This window comes from Mustela nigripes, chromosome X (assembly GCF_022355385.1).
Source record: "Mustela nigripes isolate SB6536 chromosome X, MUSNIG.SB6536, whole genome shotgun sequence".
Classification (NCBI taxonomy): domain Eukaryota; kingdom Metazoa; phylum Chordata; class Mammalia; order Carnivora; family Mustelidae; genus Mustela; species Mustela nigripes.
The window spans coordinates 26,504,728-26,515,052 of NC_081575.1; the positions used below are offsets into that span (position 1 = coordinate 26,504,728).

The window sequence follows — 10,325 nt, forward strand, 5'->3', positions numbered from 1 at the left end:
AAAAAAAAAAAAAAAAAAAAAAAAAAAAAAAAAAAAAAAAGAATAGTGTCTGGCACAGTGTAGCTACTCAGAAGTTATTTGTTGAATGAGTGACTAAAAATTTTATAAACACGCCAGACCCTTGGAAAATATTTGTTAGGTGATTTGTCATTTGGGAGATGTGAACAGCAAAGGCAGACATAGCTGAGGCATGGTGTTTAGGTTTTATATGAAGGGACACAGGAGGTGTGAAGTTAGAAAAATACAATCTTTGGAGGGGTTACTCATGTCTGTACAAGGATGTTTTGTTGTAATTGTTTTTGGTCGAGGAGAAGGAATATTTAGAGAGGAAAAGTACAAAGGTATATTAGCTTGGACCATCTGAATTGCCAGTGTTAGACCATTGCCAGATACTCCAAGCAGCAATTTAATGGCAAAAGGGAAATAGATAGCATAAAGATGCAGCAGAAATGAGAAAGAGATAGAATCAAGAATGAGTAGTAGCATTAACCTTGAATGGGAAAAAGGATACATCCTTAGAGGCTAAAAGTGATGAGATCTAGGTAAGTAGAGAAGAATCTAGAGGGTGATCATCACACCTCAATGGCAGCTGGATTCTGTGGAAAATAACATATGTAGTTATCTGCTGGGAAGAACAGCCAAAGTTTAGCACTATAGTGCTTTTTGGAAATGCAGTTTTAAGTGAAAGTCCAAATAAATAGAGAGCAGAATTGTTTACAGTGAAGGAAGGTGGGGTGAGCCCTGACTTCCAGGCATTGGCCTCAGAGCTATGTACCTTCTGGCAGGAAGGAGTACACACCTGCATAGGATTACTCTTGACTCATCACCAGAGAATAGACTCCGTGAAGGTCATTCATGCTGAACAGTGTCTATCAGCAGCACTGCCCCTCAGTCTCCTGACTTCTGCTCAGGTGTCTTGATTGCTAACTCTCCCTCCCTCCTTGCTGCCAGAAAGATGGCTACTGTAATTTCCTCTCTTTGAGCAGTCACAAAGATGCCTGCCCTTATCTCGTGCCCACAAAACTAGCATCTCCAGCCAGCCCTCTCTTTTTTTCCTTTGCTTTTATCTTCCAGGACTCAGTCATACAGAAGAGACCTTTTGCTTGTTTGGAGTAGGGACCAAAGAGCTCACTCTCAAGTTAAGCTAATGGAAAATTCTGCCCAGGTTTCTAATCTATTCCTATGGTTGTACACAATGTTTTTATTTTAATAGTTTTTTTAAAGATTTTATTTATTTATTTGACAGACAGAGATCACAAGTAAGCAGAGAGGCAGGCAGAGAGAGAGGAGGAAGCAGGCTCCCCACTGAGCAAAGAGCCTGATGTGGGGCTCGATCCCAGGACCCTGACATCATGACCTGAGCTGAAGGCAGAGGCCTAAGTCACTGAGCAACCCAGGCGCCCCTGTACACAATGTTTTTAGTCTGCAAAAGTCCAACAACAGTGTCAAGGTCAGGATATTGTCATGGTGTGTCTGGAGTAGGGTGAAGGTTATAGTTACAGGAGTTGAGGTCCAGGAGAGGCGCTAGCATGTTGGAGGTGTCATCACTCAGGATGACAGTAGGATTTGTGTTTAGGGAGGAAGACTGAACCAAAGGCCACAGATGTCAACAGATGTGAGTAAGTGTCCTGAATATAGATAGATACTAATTGTTAGCACTTACTGAGAGTTTACCATATGCTAGGCACTGTCTTAAGTCTCTCATAATCCTCTCAGTAACCCTGTAAGTTAACTGTTTTTTTTATTCTCATCTTGACTCGGAACCCAAAATGGTGCCTGCCATATGGTAGGTGCTCAAGCCAGATCAGGTCACTCCTCCACCTAACCCCCTGCGATGGCATCTCACTTGGTAGAGGCAAGCACAGAGTGCTTGGTCCCTATTCCCACAGGATAGTCCCTATAGGGGACTGCAGTCCCTATCCTATAGTCCCACAGGAATCCAGAGGAGAGCTCTAGAAGCGTGGGAGGGAGGAGAAGAGTGAATCAGAGCTGGCTCTACACGGACTTCAGTCTTGAAGGACAACCAAGATTTAGCTAGCTGAGGAGGTGGGAGAAGGGCATTCTAAGACAGTCAGCAGACGTGCTGACTCAAGGAGGTGGAACAAAACAACATGTAGCTGGAGAATGGCAGTTAGTGGAGAATGGCCAGAGTGTAGCCGCTAACATGTATTGAGTATTTTTATGTTCACATTGTGTTCAGATCATCAGTTAGATGATCACATTTAATCATCGTGCAGCTCCTGGAACGTGATATTATTTTCCCCATTTCATAGGTAAGAAAACTGAAAGAGAGGTTAGGTTGCCCAAGGTCTTAAAACTAGCAAGCCAGAGGTGTGGGTGGGTGGTGATGGCGGGGATGCATGGAACCTGACAAGAGAGCTGTGGCTCTGGTAGTTAGGGCCCAGATAAAATCCTTGTATATTAGTCTCCTCGAGCTGCCATAGCAAAATACCACAGACCATGTGGCTTACACAACAGAAATTTTATTTTCTCACAGTCTTAGAGGCTTAAAGTCTGAGTTCAAGGTGTTGGCAGGTTCAACATCTGAGGTCTGTCCTCTAGGCTTGCAGATGGCCGTCTTCTCTCTGTGTCTTCCCTCTTGGTGTGTCTGCCTCCTAATCTCTTCTCAATGAAGACATCTGTCATATTGGATTAGGGCACACCCTAATCACCTCGTTTTTAAACTTAATTGCCGCTTCAAAAGCCTTATCTCCAAATGCAGTCACATTCTGAAGTACTGGGGGTTAGGACTTCAACATGAATTTTGGGGAGAATGCAGTCCAGTCTCTAACACCTTGCAGGGCACATTATATCATTTGGCCTTTATCATGTAAGTCAGTGGTTCCCAAACCTGAGGGTGAGCCAGAATCACTTGAACACCGATTTTTTTTTTTTTTTTAACAGACACAGCGAGAGAGGTAACACAAGCCAGAAGTAGAGCCTGATGCAGGCTTCAATTCCAGGACCCTGGGATCATGACCTGAGCTGAAGGCAGACATTTAACAACTGGGCCACCCAGGTGCCACCACTTGAACAGCTTTTTGACAGTACTAATTTTTGGATACTCCCCACTCCTGTGATTCGAAGTCAGTAAAGCTAAGCCATGTTTGGTGGAAATGTAAAGCTTCGCCACAGGCTCCAGCTGATTCTGGTGCTGTGTCTATCTGGGCTATGTTTTAGGGAAATCAACTCCAGCCTGATTAGAGACAGAAATGTGAAAGGCAGAACTTTGACATTTTTTCAAATTTTATTGTTATTATTATTTTTTTAATCGGGAGAAAGAGATAGAGGGAATGCTCAAGTGGAGAAGAGCTCTGATGAGAAGATCATGATGTGATCCCAAACCAAGTCTGATGGTTAACCAAGTCACCCAGGTGCCCCAAAACTTTGACATTTTTAAAGAAAATTCAAGAGAGGGTACCTGGGTGGCTCAGTCAGTTAAGCGTGTATCTTCAGCTCAGGTCATGATCCCAGGGTCCTGGATCAAGCCCCACATTGTTGTCAGGATCCTTGCCTGCTTCTCCCTTGGCTCCTCTTCCTTGCTCCTGCTTTCTCTCTCAAATGGACTCTGAAAAACAATCTGGGGGTTTTGAAGGGGCGGGTGGGTGGGAGGTCGGGGTACCAGGTGGTGGGTATTATAGAGGGCACGGATTGCATGGAGCACTGGGTGTGGTGCAAAAATAATGAATACTGTTATGCTGAAAATAAAAAAAAATTTAAAAAATATATATAATGTTTAAAAACTAAAATACAAGAGAGTATAATTTCATCATAGGATAGGAAATGATTTTTAGACCAGTGGTTTTCATGCTGTTTGCTCTCATATCCCTCAAAGAATTTTGAAAAATTATAGATTCAGTTTTACATGTTAATGTGACATAAAAATGTTTTCATTTTAAGTTAAGATACTTACAAAGGATGGGGGCACCTGGGTGGCTCAGTGGGTTAAGCCTCTGCCTTTGGCTCAGGTCATGATCCCAGGGTCCTGGGATCGAGCCCCACATCAGGCTCTCTGCTCTGCAGGGAGCCTGCTTCCTCCTCTCTTTCTGCCTGCCTCTCTGCCTACTTGTGATCTCTGTCAGATAAATAAAGAAAAAATCTTAAAAAAAAGAAGATACTTACAAAGGATGTAATTTCTAAGATATTATAAATGGTGACATAAAAGCCAAATCTATCATTATTTTAAATGAATTCTAAGTACCATAGTGGTTTGATACCCGTCATCCATATGAAAGTTAAAGGGATGAGATCTTCTTTAATGGCCAGAAAATTGTTATCTATTTTTGTCTTTATTTCATTTTTCCTTTCCACTTCTTCCATAGAATTTTATCTTAGGTGATATATTTTTATGCTTAGATTTTTATTTTTATTTTTATGCTTTAATTTTTACTTTATTGATCACTCTATCATATTTCTTTTTTTAAAAAAAAGATTTTATTTATTTATTTGACAGAGAGAGATCATAAGTAGGCCGAGAGGCAGGCAGAGAGAGAGGGCGACGCAGGTTCCCTGCTGAGCAGAGAGCCCGATGCGGGGCTCAATCCTAGGACCCCAAGATCATGACCTGGGCTGAAGGCAGAGGTCCAACCCATTGAACCACCCAGGCGCCCTATCACTCCATCATATTTCTTTGCACAAAAATGTGAATATAAAACAATTTTTTAGCAAATGTCCTATAAACATTTTTAGCTATTAAAAAATTTCTCTGGATTGAGTTATTTGTAACTGTTATTATTGGTATAAAATTGCTCAAAACATAAATTTTTTATACATTTTGATAAATTAATGGAAAACATAAAAGTCAAATTTTATTGGAAATGCACCCTTGAATGAGATGGACTTTTTTTGTTCCTTCCAGTGTACATATATGGGTGGATGAATACAACCTGTTGCTAGAATGAGAGTTCAGTTTCAATTCTGTTTTTGTTTTTATGGTGCACTGAGAAAATTGTTCAAACATGTAAGCATCTGAAAATATAATAGTATTGTAATAGCATTGTAATTTAATTTTTGAGCTCTTTCTGAGTTGTTTGCCAAAAATCACATAATGATCTATCAGAAATGTCTTTTTATGATCTCTTGTCTGGCTACTTGATTAGATTTTCCTTCAAATTTGTTGAAAGCAAAGGATTGGAAACCATGTGACTTGTAAAAGGATTTGTTACTCATTCACTAGAGTTATTCAATTTCTCACCTTCTTAGGAACTATACCAAAAAGGCTTTTTAGATGACTAGTAACTGTACCTCTTTACCTTTTCATTGAGTGTAACTTATTTAACCTGATATACTCAGAAAGTGTTGGAAAAATTAAAATATTAATTTGAATGAATATTTGCCAATTTAGTATTTTAAAATGAATATTTCTGTTTCTTCTTGAGCTTTAAATATTTTTTCATCAAAAGATTTTGATGTTACTGATCAGAGTTTATTCAATTTACAGAAAATGCCCACTATATAATCTAACTGGAAGTCAGTCCTCTTCATCATAAAAAAAAAGGTCAAATGAGACTTATTTTGTTTTAAAAAGTCTTTTTTTTCAATTCAAATAAAACTGTATTAATGCCTTCCTTGTAACAACTATCTCAATTCTGCATTCTCATTCTAAGATAGATGAGGCTGAGCCTTGCCATGAATTTGTTGCCTAGATGAAATAAGGCACTGCCACCCTCAGTATTTCTTACCACAGTTCTCATTGCTTTGTTCTCATGGACCTGTGTCTCAGAAGCAGAAAAAGACACAAGACTTTGACTAGAGGAAGCTTCCTCAAGATCTACTTGTTTTAAACAAGTAAAGAAATTGATAGAATTGTACACAAATGTCCATATCCTTGACACCTAGATTCTACAATTGGCATTTTGCTGTGTTCACTTTAATACCGCCTTTTCTATCTACCCATTGCTCTATCCATTGTTGGGGTAGAAGACCTACCTTTGCCTTATGGTCCTTCTAAGTGGACTTAGAATCAAATTGTCATGAGACAGATTGCCAGGAGAAAACCAAATTTAACAGACGTATGTGTAGTAAATCTACAGACCTGGAAATTCCAAAGACAGCGAGGCAACATGAAGCTTATGTGAACTCAGGAGTGGTCTGAGGATACAAAGAGAAGGCCATTAGCAGGAAGGTGAAGGGAGATGTTTAGAAAAGCAAGGTTTTTCTGTTATGCAGTTAAGTTCCTTACATAAAGGGGAGTCTTTGTTAATAGCATTCTTCCTGGGGCACCTGGGTGGGTCAGTTGGTTGGGCCTCTGCCTTCAGCTCAGGTCAGATCTAGGAGTCCCAGGATCAGCCGCAAAGGGCTTCCCGCTGGCGGGGAGCCTCCTTCTCTCTCTGCCCCTCCCCCTACTTGTGCACTCTCTCTCACTCGTGCTCTTGCTCTATAGATAAATGAAATTTTAATTTTTTAAAAAAAGATTGATTTGGGGGTGCCTGGATGGCTCAGTGGGTTAAGGCCTCTGCCTTTGGCTCAGGTCATGATCCTGGGGTACTGGGATGGAGCCCTGCATCGGGCTCTCTGCTCAGCAGGGAGCCTGCTTCCTTCTCTCTCTCTGCCTGCCTCTCTGCCTGCTTGTGATCTCTGTCTGTCAAACAAATAAATAAAATCTTTAAAAAAAAAGATTGATTTTATTTATTTGACAGTGAGATACAATGAGAAAGGGAACACAAGCAGAGAGAGTGGGAGAGGGAGATGCAGGCTTCCCACTGAGCAAGGAGCCTGATGCTGGGCTTGATCCCAGTGACCTGAGCTGAAGGCAGATGTGCAATGGCTGAGCCACCCAGGAGCCCATAAATGGAATCTTTAAAAAAAAAAAGTTCTCTTCCTGGTACAGGCTCTGCTTTCCAATGTAAATTTAGGCCGTTTGTGGGGACCTAGAGAGCTTTTCCTGCATCTCCTTTTGATTACATTTTTTAAAATTAATTTATTTATTTTCAGAAAAACAGTATTCATTATTTTTTCACCATACCCAGTGTTCCATGCAATCCGTGCCCTGTATAATACCCACCATCTGGTACCCCAACCTCCCACCCCCCTGCCACCTCAAGCCCCTCAGATCAAAATAATCTTTATGCCAAAGTGGCCCATCTTGGGGCAGCCTGACCTGGACCCCTGTACCTTCCATTAACCCATGTTGTGTTTTTACGCATTTTAAAGTAAGTTTAAAGACATTAGTACACTTCACTCCTGAAAACTGACAGTGACAGCAAGTCATTTCGAGACTTAGACATTTTAGTAAGTAGACAGCAAAAAATAAAGTAAGCCTAAGTTGCCTGCTCGCCATGATCCTTGTTCCACATACTAAAAAGGACAACACCGAAACATGCATATTATTTGCTCTTGTGTTTTTTTGTTTGAGGTAGGCAATCTTCATTCCCACCACAGAAGCAACCACTGTTCTGACTGTTCTCACTAATAATTCATTTTCCCTGTTCTGTAATTTCATATAAGTATAGTATGCACACTTTTTTTTAAAGATTTATTTATTTATTTGACAGAGGTCACAAGTAGGCAGAGAGGCAGGCATGATACATGATGCATGATACATGATAAAGTAAATGTGACAAAATGCTCATGTAGCTATCACCCGAATTCACTGCATAATTTTTTAAACTTTATGTTTAAATTTCTTTTCGTAATACAGTGTTAGGAAAAAAGCAGTAATGAAATACTGTCTTACACCCATCATTGGCACAAACAAGAACTGATAGTGTTGTGTGAAGATGTGGTAAAATGTGGTGGAAGTAGAAACTGGTATGACCACCTTGGAGAGTAATATAACAATATCGAATAAAGCTAAAAATGCTCCTATTTTATGACTTAGAAATTCCACTTCTAGTATATAACCTACAGTTTCATGTGCCCAGCCAGATATGTGCAAAATGTTCTTTGCAGCATGGTTCCTCCCCGTAACTTTTTATTTTGAAATAGTTTAAGATATTAAATTGTAAGAATCATATAACAAATACCTATATACCCTTTATAAATTGTTAGCATGTTGCCACATTTGCTTTATCTATGTGTAAATATACTTTATTTTTTCCCTGAATCTGTTGAGAGTAAATTGCATGGATTCCCTGAATACTTCAGCATGTATTTCCTTGTTTTTTTTTTTTTAAATAAAGACCTTTAAAAATATGAAATGCTTCACGAATTTGCACGTCATTCTTGTGCAGAGGCCAAGCTCAATCTTCTCTGTATCGTTCCAATTTTAGTATACGTGCTGCTGAAGTGAGCACAGCACGTGTTTCCTAAAGCAGAAGCATTCTTCTACATAGCCACAATACAATGATCCCACTCGGGACATTTTAACATTGATTATAACGCTATTATCTGATTTATAACCCATATTCAGATATCTCTAATTACTGTAATGATGTCTTTTAGAGGTGTTTAAAACTTCATCGAGAATCCACTCAAATGTCACAGATTGTATTTAGTTGTCACTTCATTTAGTCTCCAGTAAAGTTCCACAGCCGCCTTCTTGGTGCCTTTTGGGACATTGACTTTTGAAGAGCCTAGGCAAATTGCTTTGTGGAATGTCCTTTCGTTTGGATTTGCAACATTTTAGAAAAGGGGAGCCAATTAGATTCTAGGCCCCTCAGTTAGTGTCAGAAACAGCAACAGCTTCCACTGGGTAGAAGGAGGCAGACCTTGTCAGTGGAATCAACGGTAGCCTCAACCAGTCTTGTTTGGATATAATCACAGCTTGGCTGAGTGGAATGGCTCAAGGCTTGTCAAGCTTACACATGAGACAAGGCCTGACTGATCTGGCTGGTAAAAAGACAGCAAGTCACTTCAAGACTTAGACATTTTAGTAAGTAGACAGCAAAAAGAAAAGTAAGCCTAAGTTGCCTGCTCGCCATGATCCTTGTTCCACATACTAAAAAGGACAACACCGAAACAACAGTGTTCCAGTATTGCGGAGGAGCTCATTCTAGGCTGCCACTAAGGGGTTTTATATTCTGCAGCTCTATTCCAAAGGCCTAGGAGAGAGAGCTTCATATCCCATCAAAACCAGGGAGGTAATAAGAAACTGTCTCATGACAGCCTCCCAGGAAGTAGAGGGAGTTGACTGGGAGACAACCTCCTTACAGACCTCCTGTGCTCTTGTGTTTCAGGAGGCTCACAAGGCATTCTGCCACAACTCAGATAGTTCAAGCCTTTCCCTGTGTGGATATGTGCAATGTCACCACAGGAGAGCTATTTCCGTAATAAGGCTATTTCTCTATTGACAATGACTAGAAACAGAAACAGCAGTGGCCATGAGTGAATACAAGGACTCAGGCCTCTCTTGTATGATCTGGCATTGACCTGGATCGATCATGATTTGGAGGAAATCCAAGTTCAGATTTTTTAGGTAACTGGATATATTAGGTTAGTTCCTAGAATCTTGATATTGTCCTAGAAATAGATTCACTTCCCTTTGCTGCACTGCCAAGGGAGAGAGGGGATTAGTGGTTTTTCACGAGTTTGGCTACTATGTCAATTGCAGTACATTTTACTTTTTCTTATTTTGTCCTTTCTAGAGCAGAGGCTCCATTTTCTAAATTCTTTGGGTTTTCTTTAGAAATTCCTAAGCAAAGCTCTCTGTGTTAAGGAAAGAGCTCTTAACTGGTGTTTGGCTCTAAATTATAGTCACAGCAAGGTTTCTGTCCAGAGAAAGAGCTCACTAAGTCAACACTTCTACTTCAGGATGGTGTCTGAACAAGGCCCATTTCTGTTTGGGTATGCCGCATGTTACAAGGCATTAAGAAAAATTAAGATTAACATTCAGAAAGTCAATAACCCACAGGAAGCCTGTGGACTATTTTCAACATAACATATCAGAAGCCTGAGAAAATGTATGCCAATGATCAAAAATACTAGGCACTTGGGACATAAAATATGCAGCTGGGTTAGTTGGCAAAGTCAAAGAGGCTATTGTAAGAAGGGGAAAGGCATCTTTCAAAAAATGGAAATAATAGCTTCTAATGAGGAAAAAAGGGAAGTCTGGAAAAATATGGCAGCTCAGATACAAAGTAGAAATTACGTGGGCTAAAAGAGAATGAGGAGTTCTTTGCCAGGGACTCTAAAGCTTCTCTGTGAAATGTATCCGGGAGAAAGCCAGCTAGAGAATCAGTGGGATTACAAGGATTAAAGAGGGATTTGACGTGTGGCAGGAGCCTGGAAGGTGGGGGTTTCAGGTTGCTGGTGGCTTAAATGAGAGGGCTCTAGCAAAGCTTTGGGTGAGGCTCTGGAGAGGTGACTGAGGAAGAGAAGTTTTAGCTTTCTCTCTGTCTCAGTGTCTTCTTTCCTCCTCCGACTTTATTCTCTCCCTGGATCTGCCT

The 10,325-nt window shown here is 40.4% G+C and overlaps 1 non-coding gene across 1 annotated transcript; it reads right to left on the bottom strand.

Annotated features, from left to right (window-relative positions):
* Positions 1-8,126: 8,126 nt before the first annotated feature.
* On the bottom strand, positions 8,127-8,234 carry LOC132007904 (U6 spliceosomal RNA). Its single transcript, XR_009401459.1, has one exon. It is a non-coding gene; the product is annotated as a U6 spliceosomal RNA (small nuclear RNA).
* Positions 8,235-10,325: the final 2,091 nt, after the last annotated feature.